General features: G+C 35.8%; 1 long non-coding RNA gene across 1 annotated transcript in view; it reads left to right on the top strand.

Moving 5' to 3' along the window:
* LOC132364929 (uncharacterized) overlaps positions 1-20567 on the top strand; it is a 212852-nt gene extending 192285 nt beyond the window's left edge. Inside the window, exon 4 of the long non-coding RNA XR_009502961.1 lies at positions 20252-20567. This is a non-coding gene — a long non-coding RNA (uncharacterized LOC132364929). The remainder of the gene's footprint in view (positions 1-20251) is intronic.
* Positions 20568-22216: the final 1649 nt, after the last annotated feature.

Genomic DNA, 22216 nt, shown 5'->3' with positions numbered 1-22216 from the left:
TCTGAAACAATTAAGACGACATGTATCCGAGAAGGAAAAGAGGCTATTACAGAGGGAAGAGTGGTAAGGACCTGTTTTTTCTTTCTTTTTTTAAATTAAATGTACCTAGAGTTTTTAGCTAATATATTTGAATATGAACATATTAAAAATTAGGGTCTAGAGTTTATAGTGGCTGTAGAAGAAAAGTGAAAAATAACAAGACTCTGGAGTCTGAGCGTTTTTAGTGTGAAAGTGTCACCAGCACAAGGAAGGGGTTATAAAATCTTATCATGAAATATGGGAAGCATTAACCACATAGTTTAAAAAAGGTTAAAAAAGGAGAATTTTCTCATGAACAATGTAACATAAAGCCTGTTTAATGAAGAACTTGGAATTTGGATATGGCTTTGGTTTAGGAATGTGTTATCTGAAGTCTTAAAAAATAGCAAATGTATTTTATGTGAAGCATACACATGGAAACAAGCTTATTTAATTTTTTCCCAGCAGAAAAAAGAGAAAACTGGTTCTTTTCATTCCATTTTCCATATGTTTGTAGCACTCACTATCTTCTGATTCTTTTCCATTGTGTTCTCTCTTCACTCCTACTCTTATTCCTCCTCCCTGGTACTGAATGCTTTTTAAGGTGATGTGATTTCTGGATTTGTAGAGTATATTAATTTTTCAGGAAACGAATCAGTATGGAATTGCACAGTGTCCAAATTATTGGGGTGGTCAAAAAGTTCGTTCAGGTTTTTCATAAGATGTTATGGAAAAACCTGAATGAAATTTTTGGCCAAACCAATATAAAGTATTTAGGTGATTTGTCGTCCATACACATATGGAGAAAACATATATAGATTCTCTTATTTGTTTGCATGGTTCCTATCACAAATAACATTTCAAAAGCAAAGGGAGGTGAAAGTCTTGGTGGACTTGTGTTACCTTATATTACTTTCAAGAACAAAATCAGACCACTCATTGGCTGGTTTTTCTGTTTCCAAATCATATTCCCAGCAGAATGCCAATCCAGACCAGCAGTTTAATTCATTATTATGCAAAGTCCAAGAGAGTGAAATTTTAACCTCTGTTTCTAACCACTTCGTGTTTGTTTTATCTATAATTAACTTAGTGAAAGGCATCTGATGACAGATTCTTCCTTGTGCTCCAGTTACCTAACTTATGAGGCTCTCCAAAGAGTTTAATGCAACCACTTTATACTGAAAAGTGTCATGTGGTAGAGCAGGAATATTAACCAAGAATTCTAGGTGTTTTAACAAGGAATCCCAAAGGGCATTATTGGATGAGCCCACAGGGAGAATGCTTGTAAAATGTGGTTGGTTATGTCTGGGGCATATTGTGGTCAAAAGAACACAGTACCGAAACCAAAATTAGTTCCAAAGTAACTTAAATCCCTTACGTCTCTGGAAATCAATGCTTTTTAAAATTCCTTTTCCCACCCTTCTTCCATCCATGATGCATCGGCCTTTATTTTTCAAATGTCCTTCACCTGGGAAAACTCCTCCCCTAGCCCCAGACACTCCAATTTCCCATGCTCTTCTCCGATGCCACTCACCTGATTCTGTCTAAAAAAAGCCCTAAGGAATCAGTTTAGCAAAAGTGAGAGCTCCTTAGAGGGCTGAAAAGAGGAAGACAGACTACGTAAAGCTAGAACCCTTTTTATAGGGCAGTCAGAATTACTCACAATATTCCAGGTGTATGAGCCAGTTTTGTATGAGGAACGACAGATTTCTATGATTTACTTTTAGCATCCCTCCCCTTTTTAAAAAATTTTGGCCATTTTTTTTTCCCACTGTGCAGCGCGGCATGCGGAATCTTAGTTCCCCGACCGGGGATTAAACCCGCGCCCCCCTGCACTGGAAGCACGGATTCTTAACCACTGGACCACCAGGGAAGTCCCAGCATCCTTTTTTGATAATTCCAGAATTATTTTTGTTGTTATAGCTTCTCAAAGGACTAATATCTTTATTTTTTTACGGGTTATATCAAGTTTGTTCTGTAACTCTTCTTTGTTTTGTAAATTTTCCTTTACAGATTTATTGAGATATAACTGATATACAAAAACTGCACATCTTTAATGTATACAATTTGATGAGTCGGACATATGCATATACCCATTAGATCATCACCAAAATCAAGGTAACAAGCATACCCATCACCTCTAAAAGTTTCTTTGTGTCCATATGCTTTATCTTGGGAGGGTAATATAGGAAGAAATCTTTATTTACATGGAATGATTCTCCTTCACCCGGTCCTGACTTATTTTGACTAAGGAAGAGTCACAAAATGAAAGCTTGAGTTTTCTTATCAAACCAATGCAGCTAGCAGACTATAGAGGTGGGACTTAAAGGGTGGTCTGGGAACTCCAGGGGTTCCCGAGAGAAATTCAGAGGGTCTGGGAGGTCAAAACTATTTTCATAATAATACGAAGACATTATTTACCTTTTTTTGGTTTACATTCTCTCATGAGTGCACAGAGTATGCAAAGTTCATTGCAACTAACCTTTGAAAAATACACTTGCTGAGTTTTGGTGTAGTATCAAAGAAGAATATCCACAATTATCTGAAAAGGTTACTAAAATATTCCTCCCATTTCCAATTACATCTCTGTGTGAGGCTGAATTTTCTTTGCATATTTTAACCAAAACAACAGATTGCAACAAATTGAACGCAGCAGCAGATATGAATATAGTTGCTTTCTGTTAAGCCATGCATTAAAGAGATTTGCAAAAATGTAAAAGTATGTTACTCTTCTCAATATATTTTTTGAAAACTATAGTTATTTTTCATAAATATATCATGTATGTTAACATTTAATGGGTTTATTATTATTTTTAAATGAATAAATATATATTAAAAAATTCTCAACTTAAATTTCTAATAGAAGAAATATCAATTAACATAACCCATATAAACAAAAACCCCTTGAGATCCTCAGTGACTTTTGAGAGTGTAAAGGGATGCTGAGGCCAAAAAGTTTGAAAAGTGTTGGACTTTGGAGAATCCAGATATCATTCTACATTCTTTGTGCACATGATTAATTACTTCTTCCAAGGGTTGTGTTATATTTCCTTCCCTCACTGGGGTATTTATATTTATTTTAGAGCATAGAGTAATCTCCTACAGGCTTAGAGTTCCAAGGTAGAATAGGGTACATATAACAGCAAGAAAATACAGTAGTAATAGTATGGTACAAAGAGTAATGTCAATTTTAACATTTGTGGTTCAGGATAAGTATCTAAAAATTCAGTATTTAGCCTCCAAATAATAATTTTATAAACTGGGCTAATTATCCTTAAAATACAAGCCTTTCTTTTTGTGTGGTGGTAATGGCCATAAAGAGAAAAAAATAGTGTGAAGTCTGGGAAAGTCATCTAATTCTTAAAAAGTTTAGAAAATTCTGAACTTTCAAAGATGAATGAGGTCTCAAAATTTTAGAGAAAATTTAACAATGTAAGAAAGAAAATTTATGAAAGTAGCTAAATTTTCCTGCTTCCAGGATGAGTACAATTGACACCCGTGGAGACATCTGATGGCCAAATTGTACGTGTATTTTGCTGAAAGCCTTGCTTTCCATTACAAGGTTCGTAGGATTCGCTGGCAAAATAACCACTCTACACTCAGTTAAACAAGAATTTAGAGAGAGTTTATTGAATTAACAAAGATTACAGAATACTGTAATAATTAAGAAAAGAATAGTATAACTAACTGAGAAAGAATAGTAAAGACAGAGGTTTATACATCACTGAATTGGGGAAGCACCTACATCCGGATCCAAGCAGCGCTGGGAAGTCCCTTGAACGGCAATCTGGAGTCCCAGTTGCGAAGGTCCTGGGCTGTGCGTCCACCGCATGGGTGAGACTTCAGTTTGACATTCGAAGGAGCCTGGGTTTTAGCACCAGGCTGCAGGCTGATAACAATCAGCCTGCTTGCAAGTTTGCAGCTCTGGTTGTTGTCATAAATGCCTTGGTTTTAACTCGTAAGGTTTGGAATGTTCTTAATCTCTGGGGGCTGGCCAGACCCTCAAGGTGCAAGAAGTCCCATGACTAACCTCTGTCTTATCTAGCATTTTATCTAGTGGTGTCCACACGTTTGTTCTCTACATCTGTGTCTCTATTTCTGCCTTGCAAACGGGTTCATCTGTACCATTTTGCTAGATTCCACATACATGGGTTAATATACAATATTTGTTTTTCTCTTTCTGATGTACTTCACTCTGTATGACAGTCTCTAGGTCCATCCACGTCTCTACAAATGACCCAATTTCATTCCTTTTTTTTTTTTTTTTTAAATTAATTAATTAATTAATTAATTTATAGCTGTGTTGGGTCTTCGTTTCTGTGCGAGGGCTTTCTCTAGTTGCGGCAGGCGGGGGCCACTCTTCATCACGGTGTCATTCCTTTTTATGGCTAATATTCTATTGCATATATGTGTGCTGGCGCCATCCCTTGCTGGCCTGGGTGTAGCTCAGCAGTTTGGCATGCAGCCAGCTTTAGCGTCATTGTCTGGTCAGAGAGAGGCTTGGTGCCGCCTCTGAAGCCTGAACAAGACGACTTTACTAGCTTCCCCAACAATATGTACCTCTCTTCAGTCTATGGGTGAGGTAAGACACGAGCAGCACGTGATTGAGAACTAGCAAGGACCAGCAATTTCTCAGAAATACAACCAGTTCCTGCAGAGTCTTTAGATGTTTTTCAAGTGGAAACCAAACATTGCATAACAGGTTAAATGTTATTGTGGTTGCAACTGCCTGCTTTTGAATGCTCAAAGGTATACACCAAGGAACTCTTCTATGTGAGAATAGATGGCATTTAGAGACAGATTTGAGATTTCCTATGAAAAGTTAGATTTACTGCAAAGTAAAACAATTAACCTATGACTTTGCCTGTAGGGAATGAAGCACTGATAGCTGGTGTGATAAGCAGAATAACAGCCTCCCAAACATATCTATATCCTAATCTCCAGAAAGAACCTGTGAATATGTTACCTTACACGGCACAAAATACCAGCAACAACAACAAGAAACCAAAAAAACTTTGCAGATGTGATATTAAGGATTTTCAGATGGGGAATTTATCTTGGGTTATGCAAGTGGGCCTAAGCTAATGTTTTTAAAAAATTAATTAATTTTAATTAATAGGTTTAAAATTATAATTAATTAATTAATTAGGGCTGTTTTTTGTTTTATATTTTTATTTTCACTTTTTTTTTTTTTTTTTTTTTTATATTTTTTTTTTTTTTTTTTTTTTTTTTTATTTTCACTTTTATTATTTTTTATTTATTATTATTTTTTTATTGGGGTATAGTTGTTTTACAATGTTGTGTTAGTTTCTACTGTACAGCGAAGTGGAGTTCCCTGTGTTATATGGCGAGTTCTCATTAGTTATCTATTTTATACATATTAGTGTATATATGTCAGTCTCAATCTCCCAATTCATCCCAACCCCTTTCCCCCCTCTGCCCTCCTTGGTGTCCATACGTTTATTCTCTACATCTGTGTCTCTATTTCTGCCTTGCAAACTGGTTCGTCTGTACCATTTTTCTAGATTCCACATATATGGGTTAATATACAATATTTGTTTTTCTCTTTCTGATTTACTTCACTCTGTATGACAGTCTCTAGGTCCATCCACATCTCTACAAATGACCCAATTTTGTTCCTTTTTATGACTGAGTAATATTCCACTGTATATATATACCACATCTTCTTTATTCATTCATCTGATGATGGACATTTAGGTTGCTTCCATGACCAAGCTACTGTAAAAAGTGCTGCAATGAACATTGGGGTGCATGTGTCTTTTTGAATTATGGTTTTCTCTGGGTATATGCCCAGTAGTGGAATTGCTGGGTCATATGGTAATTCTATTTTTAGTTTTTTAAGGAACCTCCATGCTGTTCTCCATAGTGGAGAATCAATTTACATTCCCACCAACAGTGCAAGAGGGTTCCCTTTTCTTCACACCCTTTGCAGCATTTATTGTTTGTAGATTTTTTGAGGATGGCCATTCTGACTGGTGTGAGATGATATCTCATTGTAGTTTTGATTTGCATTTCTCTAATAATTAGTGATGTTGAGCATCTTTTCATGTGTTTGTTGGCAATCTGTATGTCTTCTTTGGAGAAATGTCTATTTAGGTATTTGGCCCATATGTGATTGGGTTGTTTGTGTTTTTGGTATTGAGCTGCATGAGCTGTTTATATATTTTGGAGATTAATCCTTTGTCTGTTGATTTTTCTGCAAATATTTTCTCCCATTCTGAGGGTTGTCTTGTTTATGGCTTCCTTTGCTGTGCAAAAGCTTTTAAGTTTCATTAGGTCCCATTTTTAAATTTTCATTTCCATTACTCTAGGAGGTGGGTCAAAAAAGATCTCACTGTGATTTATGTCAAAGAGTGTTCTCCCTATGTTTTCCTCTAAGAGTTTTATAGTGTGGTCTTACATTTAGGTCTTTAATCCATTTTTTAAAAATTATTTATTTATTTATTTATTTTTAGCTGTGTTGGGTCTTTGTTTCTGTGCAAGGGCTGTCTCTAGTTGTGGCAAGCGGGGGCCACTTTTCATCGTGGTGCGCGGGCTTCTCACTATCGCGGCCTCTCTTGTTGCAGAGCACAGGCTTCAGACGCGAAGGCTCAGTAGTTGTGGCTCACGAGCCCAGTTGCTCCACGGCATGTGGCATCTTCCCAGACCAGGGCTCGAACCCGCGTCCCCTGCATTGGCAGGCAGACTCTCAACCACTGTGCCACCAGGGAAGCCCTTTAATCCATTTTGAGTTTATTTTTGTGTATGGTGTTAGGGAGTGTTCTAATTTCATTCTTTTACATGTAGCTGTCCAGTTTTCTCAGCACCATTTATTGAAGAGAATGTCTTTTCTCCATTGTATATCCTTGCCTCCTTTGTCATAGATTAATTGACCATAGGTGCATGGGTTTATCTCTGGGCTTTCTATCCTGTTCCATTGATCTATATTTCTGTTTTTATGCCAGTACCATATTGTCTTAATTAATGTAGCTTTGTAGTATAGTCTGAAGTCAGGGATTCTGATTCCTCCAGCTCCATTTATTTTTTTTTCTTCAAGATTGCTTTGGCCATTCAGGGCCTTTTGTGTCTCCATACAAATTTTAAGATTTTTTGTTCTAGTTTTGTAGTATATATATATATATATACCCCATCTTCTTTATCCATTTATCTGTATGATGGACACTTGGTTGCTTCCATATCTTGGCAATTGTAAATAATGCTGCTGTGAACATTGTTTTGCATATATCTTTTCAAAGTAGTGCTTTTATTTTCTTCAGATATATACCCAGGAGCTGGATCATATGGTAGCTCTATGTTTAGATTTTTGAGGAACTTCCATACTGTTTTCCATAGTGGCTGCATTCACACAGGTTTTTAAAAGCAGAGAATCTTTCCTGGCTCTGGTCAAAGCAAGGGAGATGTGGCTACAGCAGAATGGTTAGAGATGCAATATTGCTGGCTTTGAAGATGGAGGAAAGGACCATGAGTGATGGAATACAGGTGGCCTCTAGGAGCTGGAAAAGGCGAGGAATGGATTTATCTCTAGAGCCTCCAGAAAGAAATGCAGGCCTGCAGACACCTTGATTTTGTCCCTGATTGGACTTGTAATCTAAGAAATGCTAGATAATACTTTGTGTTGCCTTAAACCTAACTTTATAGTAATTTTTTACAGTGGAAAATGAACATAGCAAGATTGAAATTGATAACCTAACCCTCAGCTCTTTATTTTCTCTTCAGGTACACTATTGTGTGGGCTAATAATATTCCATCTAAACCTGCTGTCCCAATAATAAAATAGGAAGTCAACGAGGCACATGTTGCCTTTCTATTTGTTTCATGAAGTCCTCTTTGGAACCAATTTTTAAGTCTATATCAGAGTGAGTGAAGAAGAAAATCAGTCTTATGGGAAAATCATTCTAAATTTGTGCCTTTCTTTTGGTGGAAAAAGGGAAGAGAAGTAATGAGGAGTCTTAAAAATTACTTATATCAGGCTTCCCTTGTGGCGCAGTGGTTGAGAATCTGCCTGCCAATGCAGGGGACACGGGTTCGAGCCCTGGTCTGGGAAGATCCCACATGCCGTGAAGCGACTAGGCCCGTGAGCCACAATTGCTGAGCCTGTGCGTCTGGAGCCTGTGTTCTGCAACAAGAGAGGCCGCCATAGTGAGAGGCCCACGCACCCTGATGAAGAGTGGCCCCCACTTGCCGCAACTAGAGAAAACTCTCACACAGAAACGAAGACCCAACACAGCCATAAATAAATAAAATAAATAAAAAAAAATAAATTAAAAAAGATTACTTATATCAACTAAATAATTTATTGTGGTTATTTAAGATCAAGAGATATATAAATATTAGTTTACAAAAAATAAAGTTACCATATGATCCAGCAATCCAACTCTTGGGTGTATATCTAGAAAAGACAAAAACTCTAATTGTAAAAGATACATGCACCCCAATATTCTTTGCAGCACTATTCACCAAGACATGGAAGCAACCTAAATGTCCATCAGCAGATGAATGGATAAAGAAGATGTGGCATATATACAATGGAATATTACTTAGCCATAAAAAAGAATGAAATAATACCATTTGCAGTGACATGGAAGGACCTGGATATTATCATAGTAAGTGAAGTCAGACAAAGAAAGACAATATTATATGATATCACTTATATGTGGAATCTAAAAAAAAAGATATAAATGAACTTATTTACAAAACAGAAATAGACTCACAGACATAGAAACCAAGCTTATGGTTACCAATGGGGAAGGGAGGGGAAGGGATAAATTAGGAGTTTGGGATTAACATATACACACTACTATATATAAAATAGATAAACAACAAGGTCCTACTGTATAGCACATGGAACTATATTCAATATCTTGTAATAACCTATAATGGAAAAGAATCTGAGAAAGATATATATATATATTCTTATATATATATGTGTGTATGTATATATATATATCTGAATCACTTTGGGTACACCTGAAACTAACACAACATTGTAAATCAATTACCCTTCAATTAGAAAAATTTAGTTTACAGAGGAGAATGGATCCAAAGAAATGTTAAAAATTATTTGCTAATTTTAAAGCTTTGGCCCAATAGTAGGACAGTGGTAGAGGAAAGGTCAAGGTGGGACACGAAAAAAGAAAAGAAACAGCAATTTCTAAGCTGCTTGGAGAGAGAAGAGCTGTTTCTTTTTCTTTACCCTTAGGGCCAAAGATGCCTAAGAGAAGACCAGAACATACAAATGGTAGCAGCAGTGAAAAGGGAATAAGGCAGTGACTCTGGATGTAAAATTAGAAGTACCAAAGCAGTTTGAAGCCAGCCATGAAGTTTGCCAAGATTTGAAAACATCAGTGCTTACTGCCTTTACATGTTCCACCTGGTATGGGGACCAGGATAATATTTACTTTTAGCATTTTTATTTTGAAACGTTGTATATTTTGTCACTGATTTTTATTTAAAGTCAATCATTTATTTAAAATGATTGGCATTCATTACTTAAGAGTAATTTTTAGTGCCTCTTAGGGCCAAGAGTTTTCCTAGGAGATGACAGCTGGAAGTGGGGGGAAAATAAGGCTTACCTGAAAGAATTCGATTTTTTAGACAACTTTTCCCCACTGTGTCCATTCAAAGCCTACTTGCATTTCATAACTGTAGTGGAAAGGGAATAATTATTTGCCAAAACCTCCTAGAACATGCTGAACATCATGGTAAAAGGAATATAACCTGTAGTAAAATTGCTAAGCAAGGAGTTTAGAGCTACATCCCTAATCAATTGTGTTATCCAGATGGTGTCCCAGATCCAATATAAATTTCCAATATAAATTTTGCAAGGAAAGCAAAAACTTTAAGAAGCTGCATATTGTATTTGAAGTCTCAGGGCACTTAGAAATTGACTCATGATTATAAGGAGGTTTAATTGCAAGAGGGATGAATTTGGAGGGCTGACAAAGAACCAGAATGGGAAGGAAAAGAATTTCTATGTGGTCTGAACTATACTCCCCAACTAGGTTTAGCTTATAGAAAGTCAGCATTTTAACCTAGTCCTGGCTTCCTTCTACTGGTCTAGGAAGATTCCGTTAACTTAGTTAATTTCCAAGACACGAGAAGCTTCCATGAGTTCAGTCCTCCAGCTGACGTTTGTACGTGGAGGGTTCTTTTTCTTCTGTCTCTTAAAGTCCCAAATAATAGGTTGGAGAGTATTTTTACTATAAGGTGACATTGGCAGACATGTTTCATAGATTCATGATGTCAATTACCATTAACCATGACCAAATAAGCCACTGACCCATGAACATGGGGTAAAATACCGGTGTCCTGACCTAGGAGAATAATGTCTGAAATACCAAGAGAAGGATGAAAAAAATGTAACGCCTCATTAAATATAATGTTATTACACTGTGATTCTTTTTTAATGTAACTAGCTCTGAATCAGAGTATCCAATAAATTTTACACAGGGTGAATGTACTTCTGTAAAAACCATGTTTGTTCTGTGCAGGAAGATGCTGACTAAAATGCAGGGGATGGGGAACGTAAGAAGTGCAGTGTAGCGGAAATTGCCACAGGAAAGAGCTGTCTTTGGCTTGGACCCTTGGATAGAGCAATAAAACAGAAGTCAGGAGGCTTGGATGTCAGCTTTTCTTCATTCCTAGCTGAAAGATGAGCAAGGTACTTAATTCCTCACTGGGCTTCTTCCTCTGTAACATGGTGTCAGTAACACCTACACTTAGCATTATTGTAAAGACTATATTAGAAACAGGAAGCAAGACATCCAATATAATACCTGACACACTGGTACTTAATGAGGTGGGCTTTCCTCTTCCTTTAGCGTTAATCTAGAAAACAAGGATAATAATGCTTATTTTATACCTTACCCTAGGCACTCCCTCTATTCAGCCAGAGATTCTTCAGGGAAATTCCCCCCATGCCCACCTTTTTTTTTTTTCTCTTTTTCTTTCTTTCTTTTTTTTTTTGAGAAAGATAAATATAATCAACACTTCAAATACGATTGATCATAACGAGGACAGTTGTCTTAACAGTGGAAGAGTTGAAAGAACAAAGTCAGGGGCAAAGGAGGAATAGGTCAGGAAAAGCTACACCCTGGAGGTGACGCTGGTCCTCTGGTGGGAGGAGATGGAAAAGGGCTGCAGACACCCTAGGGACAACCTTCTCCTCCTTGATGTTTTCCTCAGGCTCGAACACTTTAGTGGCCAGGAGCTGGTGGCACTACTTCTTTCTCACTTTAAGGATCAATGACTGGTAAATTTAGCATTTAGGTGTTTTGGGGGAAAGAAAATTGGTATTAACCTATTAAATACAGTTAAATAACATGGAGAACATGCTTAGTATTTTAGGGATGCAGCAGGAAGATTCTATGAAATTAATTTGAGTGAGGATCCCTGGCACATGAACCAAGTGTTTACAGTTCCTGTTTCGCCGGGCATGACAAACCCTATCTGACCTATCTGTTCCTGCACAGTGTAAGCAATCTCAGACTTGAAAAGAGGACAGACGTGTTTGTGCTTGCAAACTTTCCTTCAATACATTTAACGAAAAACTTACATGCCTGCCTTTGGCTCTCCATCCTTTTACTGATGATATCTTTTTGGCAGACAAATTTCTCTGAAATTTGATAAGACCTGAAACAGGACTAAAGTTCAGTGTATGCAGTTTTATTTTTACCTTTCTCAAACCTCAAAACGTTAATGGTACTTAAACATGCATTCTTTTCTTATTTTTGTTTGGCACATATAAATCCTTCTAAAAAATACTCAAACTCAGCAGGCTGATCCACTTAGCTGTAAATTCTGGCCAATTTTTTACCTTCAGAATCTTCCTTGGACAAATTTTTTGTATTTCATATTTTTCCTAAAGGTGGTTGTAGGGTCATCCACAGCCATCATAATCTTTTTTTGTTTCACTGTGTTTCAGGATTCTCTGTGGTAAACATCCATTGACTTTGACTTCCTAAGTTTCTTTCAGCTTTGAGAAATGAGTTTTAAAAGAACATTTCCAGCACTAGAGTAAATGTACTCCTTGTGAGTGTGTGTACTTTCTTGAATTCAATTTATCTGAGATCTGTTGATTCACTCTTCCATTTAGATTGCAAATGCTTCATAGCACAATTACATCACTGATCCTGATAGAGCTGGGTGTTTGTATTTACTTTCCACTCCCCATAACATCAGGTTATTATGGTGATGATATATCATCTGTCTTTAGTTACTTGCTTATTCAGTGAGAGGACTAGTGTATATTCTACCATATAGAGATAAAATGTTCTGTATAAATAATAAGAAGAATTGTTCCCTGGAGTCAAAGAGAGAGGAGTGGCATGAATCCTAAATATTAAAGCTATAATGAATTGGTTTCACTTTCAAATTATCCATTCACTTTAGTTCCTTTTTCCCCCTGCTCAAAAAGTAGCATTTTGGTCAGTTTAGACCAAGTTATAAAGCAGTAACAAACAAACCTAAAATCTCAGAGGCTTACAATAACAAAGAGGTATTCCTCAGTTGTTTAACATATTGGATGTGGCTTGGTTATAGCTCTGTCCCATGTCTTCTTCATTCTGAAGGAGCAGAGAATATAGACCAATGGTAGAACCACACAATGGCTTTGAAAGGATTTGTTCAGAAGTGAACCATGTTACTTACACTCACATTTCATTGGCCATTGCAAGTCACATGGCTAAGCCTGATGTCCATGGAATGAGTAGTGTAATCCTCCCCCAAGGAGGAGACCAACAGGGAGGGAGCCAGTAGGAAGGAACTGGATGAAGAGCAGCAAGTATTTTGAAAAAGTAGTTCAATGTACTCTCTAATGCTTGTTAATACCTCCTTATATATATACACGGATAACATTTACAAACAGTGTGGGTGTAAAGTAATGAGCACGATTTTCCTTAAAATAATTTTATCTAAATTTTTAGTCTCTGAGCAACAGATGTCTCTTTGACAAATTTGTCAACTTCTCCAACATTATTCAAAGGTCTGTGAACATTATTTGTAGTCTCAGTCCTTTGAGGGTGGTTTGAAATTTGGAAATGCCTAGCACTCATTTTTAGTCAATCTGTGTAATTTAAAGTACTTACTGCCTTTGTGACGTTTGGTATGTGTCTGTTAGTCAAGCTTAAAAATTTTTTTCCAAGCTTTAACTTCTCAAGAGTATAGGATGTATCATATGCTATTTTATTAAATAGTTCATTTTAACTAAAATTTTAGATTTTCTTCTGTTGTTTATAAAGTTATCCTGAAGGCCATTTCAAAAAATGAATTCCAACAATATTTTGAGCAATGGTTGTATGGATTAAAATATGTGCCTAATATTAGGTGGTGAACACTTCAGAGGTAAAAAAAAACTCATTTGGATACTTACATTTTGGTTGATTTTATAAAGAATACAGCAAAACCACGAGACAGTAAGTTTTGGCTAGGGTCTCTCATTCTCCACCCAAGGGGTGGGGTTTGGTTGGGGTAAGTATTTAAGATTCAGTGCCTTAAAAAATAATTGGTCTGTTTATGACACATGTAATAAAATAAAAATATTTTTGTTCAAATAGTTACTAGAAGATAAAGTGGAAAAAATTGGTTTTCATTAACTTTGCAATAATTCAATCTTAGCTTTTGTGAGCTTGCGATTTTTGGATCCTACTTACAGCTTTTGGTTCATTTCCTGTATTAGTTACAACATTTTATAATCATTCCTCATTTGTTTTTGTCTTCCTTTTTCTTTTTTTTACAAGAATTTTAAGTTCCTTGAGGAGATGAAACCAAGTCTTCATATTCCTGGCACACACCTTACAATACTAGTAATTATAATTACAATACCAATAAGACTAACATTTATGAATTATTTATAATGTGCTGAGCATAATTTTAGGCAATTTCTCATTTGAACTTATTTAAAGCCATGAGGCAGTCAAGTTATATTATTTCCAGTTTATAAATGAGAAAACTGAGTCAAAGAGAGGCGAAGAAACCTGTTCTAACAGCACAGCTAGTAAGCATTTAAGTTCAGTTGGTTCCAGAGCCCATGCTGCCACTAAAACTACATATGCTGCTGAATATATGTTTGTTAGTTCACTATTCATTCAATTAGAAAAAATATTAAGCACAAGCAGTATCTTGAGCAAAGGAAAGATAAGATAAAAGATTGTGGTATTGGCCTTCATATCTGACTCAGACCAACTAATTAGGAAAGAAAGATGAATGAAGTTTTCCATGTTGAATCTTGAGCAAGAAGGAATTACTCAGAGAACCGGGAAGAGATAGATGTCCCCGCAGAGAGAAGAAAATATTAAAAAAATAGAGAAGGGAGATTAAATATTTGAGAAATGCGAGTCCAACTACATTCTAGAGTGTGTCAAGTAAAGTGGCAAGAGGACAAGGAAGCTAAGCAGAGACCAGAGGATGGCTGGTTTGAACCATGCTAAGGATTTAAGACTTTAACCAGAAGTGGTGGAGGGAGGCTCTGGAGAATTTTAAGAAGAGCTTGTAATGTGGATGACTTCCTAGTGCCATCTTAAAAGATCTCCTGTACCTTTCATTGTTGTTTTCTGATAGTACTTAGAGTATTAAAGGATGATGTGTATGCTAGTTAAACAATATGGTGGCACAGAGACCTAAGACATCCCTGCAAGTTAGATCAAAGCAAATTTTGGAGGTTGGACAGTCTACAATTCAAGGCAAAGATGTACATTAACCATCAAAAGAATGGAAAGAAAACAGAAAATGAACCACAGCGCGTACCTGGTATAAACGTTCAACAGGCTTGAGGAATGGAATTACTCAAGAAATTGTTGACCAGGCCGATGGCTGAAAAAATGCATCCTTTGTTGAAAAATCTACCTTTGGAAATACATTTGTAACTGCATCATAATAGCTGAGAAGTTGTATTTTTGGTAACAATTCAATGTTTTGTTCATAACATCCACTACCTCTAGGTTTATAAGTCAATCTTTAAATGGGCACACTTTCTGAAAATATTTTGAAAAACATTTCACTTTTGATTGTGTGGATGAAGAAGGGAAAAGTCCATGTTGAATTTTACTTGAGACAAACACTGATTAAAGGAGACAAAATTAGAGCTTTTCTTCATTCTTTCTAACAGCGTATGAAAAGTGATTGATACATGTGCATCCGAGATGGATGAGATTGCAAACATGTGGCTGCCATGCTCAAGGCAAATTCCATTATGTAAACCAACTGGACTGCTGAAAGCTCACTGTGCTTTACATTATAAAGAATGCATGCTTTTCTGCACGTTCTGCTAAGACAAAATGATGTGATTTCCAAAAGATAAAAATGCATTTACACTCGGCAGGCTTTGGCATGCCTGGGTATCATTTTGACATTACTTCTGTGCAATGGAAATTTAGAAGGAGAATCAGAGATTTGGGTTAAGAAACAGACATAAAATCTATAAAATTCCTCATTTTTTGGGGGGCTTATCGATACCTGATATTTGGCAGAAATTTTTAGCCTCGAGTTGGGTTGGCTTAAAAATGAATCCTTGTTAGGTTAAAAATGTTACAAATCATATTAACCAAGTCCTTATTTCTATTATGACATTAGCTTTAGTAATTTGCCATGCTTGCTAAAATTTGGGGAGTTGTTGCCATGCTTTCACACTGAAGACCCCTCACAAATGCCACCTTCTTTGTAGACTTTGTAGATTTCTTCCAGCTTCTCATTTGTATAGATCTCTATAAAATCTACACATTTGTTGAATGAACTATTTACTGCTCACAGTAAATATGATATGCATATCTTTCCATTTTTAATGGAGATATAATTCACTACCATAAAATCAGTGTACATTTCAATGGTTTTTGGTGTTTGCACAAAGTTGTACGATCATCACCACTGTATAATTCCAGAATATTTTCATCAGCCCACAAAGAAACCCAGTACCCATGGGCACTCACTCCCCAGCCCTCTTTCTCCCCAGACCCTGGCAATCACCAGTCTACTTTCTACCTCTATGGATTTGCCTATTCTGGACATTTCACATACATAGAAGCAGGTAAAATGTGGCCTTTTGTGACTACCTTCTTTCACTTAGCATAATGTTTTCAAAGTTCATTAGGTTGTAACGTGTATCAGTAATTCATTGTTTTTTATTGTAGAATAACATTCCATGGTACGGATATACCCATTTTATTTATTCATTCATCAGTCGATGGATATTTAGGTGGTTTGCACCTTTTGACTATTACGCATTATGCTGCATAATATGAATGCTATAAACATTCATGTACAAGTTCTTGTGTGGAACATGTGATATATTTAAAGATATTGTATTAGAATGAAATATTTACTTTTAATATTTATTTATTTTTATACATTTAAATATATTTTATTAAAATTAAAACATTATTCACATTTAAAAATTTATTAAAGAATTAATTCAACATTAAAATATTTAAAATACATAAAAACATACTATTAACATTTTGGTTTATCTTCTTTTAGGCTTCTCTGGTTACTTTTATGATGCCTTTGTTTAAAAAAGCCAATTTAGTAACAAAATATGCATACTGTTTGATATTCTACTATTTTTACTTTACTTTCCCTATAGTAAAGTATGTATGGTATATATATTTCTAAGATAGAATTTTTAATAATTATATATATCTCTATATTTTATTTTAAATATTAGGTTATCTTTCTGTACATTATAACTGCAATTCTTGAGGGCAGTTACTTTGCTTTATTCTTCATCCCTTTTTCTCCTTCCACTAGTAGCTAGCAAGTATCACCTAGAGTAGTAGTCTCTCAAATGTTTGCTGAAATGAATTTAAAATATATATGGAGTTATAGAATTTCAGGTTTGAAAAGAGTCTTAGGGGTCATCTGGTACCGTGAATAATATGGATGATATGCTTTTTGAGTTAAAAGTGGATTTAACTAGTGACTATAATTTTGACTTTTAAATGTGCATATTTAATCTCTATACTATGTTCTTTGATTAAACCATTTGGGAAGACTGAAAGAAGAGTAATAGGAAATTTGCTCCTAAGTCAGATCATGCGTAATGTTTAGCAACTTCCTGGATTCCTGTATGATAAAATTTGAAACTTGGAGAGAAATGATTAATGATTTTTTTTTTTGCAAATTTAAAACTACATTGGTGAAAATAAATATTATTTTTTAAAAGTATGAAATGTTCAACAAAGTCATTAAAAAATCTCAGCTACCTCCAGTGTTGTCTTGTCAGATATTCACAGGTTGTTTCATAACAGAAAAATGTATTTGTTTTGCATGTTGGGTTCAAACTTCATATTCTAACATCACTGTTGACACTTTATCTATTGTTGAATCACAGTAACATCACTAACTGTATATTGCCAAGTTGAACTTGTTACAATTTTTTAAAAATATCATTAATCCAAGCACCTAGATTGTGGTATTGAAATCCTACTTCTCACTTTAGGAATCTAGGGCTTCTTGGAGGAATAGCTGATTCCAGGTTCTGAGGCAGGATATGCACAAAATTAGCCAATTTGTGCCAAATTCAAGGAAGCCATCAGGGACCACCAGTGTCAGAGACCACCAGGAGCCAACTTGAAGAGACCACCTCACTAGTAAAGAATGGGACAATTTGAGCTTTAATAAAGGTTTGAGTTGCCATAGAGTGAACCTCATCAAAATATTTCAATCCTTAAATTCATAATTAAAAAAATAATTGGTCATTTTTGGAAGATAATAGAGAATCAATTCATTGTCTTGAAAACTCGTTTAAAAAAGGGAAGGATCAAGCATTTATTGTTTTTCCCACATGAAGTGTTCTATTCGATAACAAATAGTAGATGAGAAGCATCTCTTTATAAAGTGTATTCCAGTGAATAAACAAAAAGAACTGATAGAATTATCACCAGTTAGCAACACACAAATACAGATCTAAGCATTGAGTTGCTGTCACAAGAGAGAAAGCCAGACATGACATACCTTCTGATGAAAGAATTCATCACCACCTAGTCCTGCCAAATGGCTCGAATCTGAGATTGATCAGGGCTCTGGACCCTGCTGCTAATTTGCAGGAAGTAGAGAGGGCAGAGAAGCTTGGTGAACTGCACTGTGAATACACAATCAACGTAATTCAGACTGAGGGAAGCTCTGCAGGTTAAAGTACCTGTGTTCTTCACAGATAAACTGAAAGGAGAAGAAAAGGATGAAGAAGGACACTGTAGATTGGAAATGTCTTAGCAGATATGTTGGATTTTTAAAAAATTTGCTAAGACTAAACTATAGAAAATATTTAGAACTTATCGCGTTCATGATAAGCCTCTAAAATGCAAGGAAGCAATTTCTGTAAAGGCAAGAGAGAAGTGGCTGCGTTCGGGATGGGCCACATGGAGGGGCTTTTAGGTGGCTGGCAAAGCTCTATTTCTTGACTCAGGTTAGGGTTTCAGGCATTGTATTAGTTTCCTATTGTTGCCATAGCAAATTACCAAAAAAAAAAAAATTAGTGGCTTAAAACAACAAAACTTATTATCTAACAGTTCTGTAGGTCAGAAGTCCAGGTGAACTTGACTGGATCCTCTGCTATGGGTTACAAGGCTGAAATCAAGTTCTTGGTCAGCTGGGCTCTTATCTGGGGTCTCCAAGCTGATTCACACTTTTGGCAGAATTCAGTTCCTTGTGGCTGCAGGACTGAGGATCCTGTTTCTTTTCTGGCCGTCAATCATGGGACCCTCTCAACTTCTCAAGGCTACCCCCTTTCCTTATTCCATTGTCCCCTCCATCTTCAAACAGCAAGAGTGGGTTGCATTCTTTTTATACTTTGGATCACTCTGATTTCTCCTTCCCCTGCAACTCTTCCACTTTCCTCTTCTGTTTTTAAGGGCTCATATGATTACATTGGTCTCACCTTGATAATCCAGGATAAGCCCCCTATTTTAAGATCAGCTGATGAGGAAACTTAATTCCATCTCCAAAGTCACAGTAGTACCTAGATTGGTTTTTGACTGAATAACTAGGGGACCAGAATCCTGGAAGGATGTCTTTAGAATTCTGCCTACACAGGTGTTTTTACCTTATACATTGGTTTTGTGTAGTTTTTTGTATTTGTCTTTTATTTTACAAATATAAAGGCTAATGAGTCATTGAGGCAGGCAAACTGGAGCCTTCTTGTGATATTAGAAAGATAGTTACTAAAGATGTTTACCTTTCTTTAGAGAAAAAACAAAAAAATATTTTTTTCTTAGCAGAAATAATTTGTATTTTCACTTTGTCTAAGAATAGTAAAAAATATAGGTATGAAAAAGTAAATTCTGGAATTTGCTGCTTTTATTGATGTAAGTAACTCTAGAACATTTGCAATAAAAGATCATGCCTTAATAAAACATGATTTGGAGTAATTAAGAGCGGTTTTAAAGGTGCATTCTTTATAATAGTTTATGGATTCTTAGGATATGACTGCTTGAATCCATTTTGGCAACAGCTTTTATAACAGCTGATACTCTGGTTTTCCTGCCATTTTATAATTACCTTTTGGTATAGTTACCATTACATTTTTTGCTAACTTAATTGGTATATCAAAGTTGATCTACACTAGGGGTGGGCAAACTTTATTTTTTTAAAGGACAGATAGTATTACTTTCATTTTTGTAGGCCATATCACCTCCATATTCAATTCTGTCACTGTAGCCCAAAAGAACATAGATGATACCTAAATTAATGGGCATAGCTGGATTTGGCCCATGAGCCATAGTTGGCAGAGCCCTGGTGTGTGTGTGTGTGTTCAGTATTTTGCTAGTGAGATTATTTTCACTGTATTCAATTGTATGAGTATATCAGACAAAAATAAACAAAATAGAGGCAGCCACAAAAATCTATATTTTCCTTTAATTGTAGCATAAAGATTTCAGTCTTAGAACAAGTTTTACAAGTATGTGTAATGCACATATCTGGATTCTTCTCTGAGATTTGATAATAAAGCTAAGTATATTTGTATCAACCTTCTTATTCATTAATTCATTTAGCAAATATTTATTGAGCACATGCTATGTGCCAGGCACTATTCTAGGTGCTGGAGATAAGCAGTTAACCAAAGTCCCCACCATCAGCATTCTAGTTGGCCTGATGTTGATAATGTCAAGAGTCCAGGATATAATAAGCAACAGTTTTTAATAGTTTCTCCCCGACTTGCAATAGAGCAGTATATGAATACAAATGTTAACGCACTTTTATTGTTAGATTTAAATATTGTTTGCAGGACTTCCCTGGTGATGCAGTCGTTAAGAATCTGCCTGCCAATGCAAGGGACACGGGTTTGAGCCCTGGTCTGTGAAGATCCCATGTGCCACGGAGAAACTAAGCCCGTGTGCCACAACTACTGAGCCCATATGCCACAACTACTGAAGCCCACGTGCCTAGAGCCCGTGCTCTGCAATAAGAAAAGCCACCACAATGCGAAGCTTGCACACCGAAACGAAGAGTAACCCCCACTCTCCGCAACTAGAGAAAGCCCGCGCACAGCAACGAAGAACCAACTCAGCCAAAAATAAAAAATAGATAAATAAATTTATAAAAAATTAAAAAAATATTGTTTGCATATGCTTTCCTATAAATTGACTATTCAATTAGTGTTGAAAAATATCTGTGCACCCCAATGTTCATTGCAGCACTATTTACAATAGTCAAGACATGGAAGCAACCTAAATGTCCATCAACAGATGAATGGATAAAGAAGATGAGAGATACACACACACACACACACACACACACACACACACACACAATGGAATATTACTCAGCCATAAAAAAGAATGAAATAATGCCATCTGTAGCAACATGAATGGACCTAGAGATTTCATGCTAAATGAAGTAAGCCAAACAGAGAAAGAAAAATATCTCATGATATTGCTGATATGTGGAATCTAAAAAAAAAAAGGTACAAATGAACTTATATACAAAGCAGAAATAGACCCACAGACATAGCAAACAAATTTATGGTTACCCAAAGGGAAAGGGGGGAAGGGATAAATTAGGAGCTTGGGATTAACATAAACACACTACTATATATATATAAGCTAGATAGCCAATAAGGGTGTACTGTATAGCACAGGGAATTATACTCAACATTTTTTAATAATGTATAAGGGAAAATAATCTGAAAAAGCATATATATATTGAGTTATATATAACTGAATCACTGCTGTACATCTGAAACTAACAACATTGTAGATCAACGATACTTCAATAAAAAAAAGAAAAAGAAGAAAAGTATCTGTGACTCTATGTTATATGTTCACTGTAGTTTGTTTCAGATTTATACTGGAGCATGCTAGGATTCAAAATTATTTTGCAAAATTTTACTGTGTAACACCCATTGAAGTCCTGGGCAATGTACCATCACACTTTGTTGTCTTCAAGATGTATTGTATAAATTTGAGAGATGCTGCTTTCATTGGACATACTGCTGTGATTGAAATCAACCCTAGCTGAAGAATCAGCTGGTGATAATTGAACATGTGGACAGTTTAACTTGAGACTCATCAATTTATCATAGCCATCAATAACTTTTATTTTTAGCTGGTTATACATATCCATTTTTGGTTTTAGAGGAATTTATTCTTCTTACCTGGGGAAAAGGAAAAGTTAACTAAGAAGACCTCAAGACTTTTAATAACTCTATAATGAAAATAAAAAGTCAAACTTTAGCTAGAACTTACGAATGCCAAAGTGTTGGGCATTCACTTTCTCTTGCATAACTGACAGTTATGCTGTGGTGAGACCCTCTCTATCCTTAAGCCTTTCCTGGCATCTGAGTGAATTACATGTGCCTTGCAGTCATGTCCTTCCTAATGTACTCTTACATGAGTTAACGTGCATAGGTCTAAATTTAAAAAAATGTTGAGCTATGACTTATCTCCTCAATCACGTTTACAATATATTTATATATCATTTACAGATATGGTTAGAGAAACTTTACTCTAATATCTGGATAAAAACAAGTTATTCTGGTAGCACTAGTTTCTACTCTGTTTAATTTTGGTGGATGTGTACATGCTTGTGGGCACATAGTATTTTCTTTTCTTTCTTTCTTAAAAAATATATTACAAATAGCTAAACTACACAAAAATATGAATCACAAGTTTGTAGAATTCCTGGAGCTCCTCCATAAAACCCTAAGGTCCTGTAGGACAAATCTGAGACATTCAATCTATCAATTCCTTTA

This window comes from Balaenoptera ricei, chromosome 4 (assembly GCF_028023285.1).
Source record: "Balaenoptera ricei isolate mBalRic1 chromosome 4, mBalRic1.hap2, whole genome shotgun sequence".
NCBI lineage: Eukaryota > Metazoa > Chordata > Mammalia > Artiodactyla > Balaenopteridae > Balaenoptera > Balaenoptera ricei.
The sequence above is the reverse complement of the archived record's forward strand: the minus strand, read 5'-3'. Positions and strand labels throughout refer to the sequence as shown.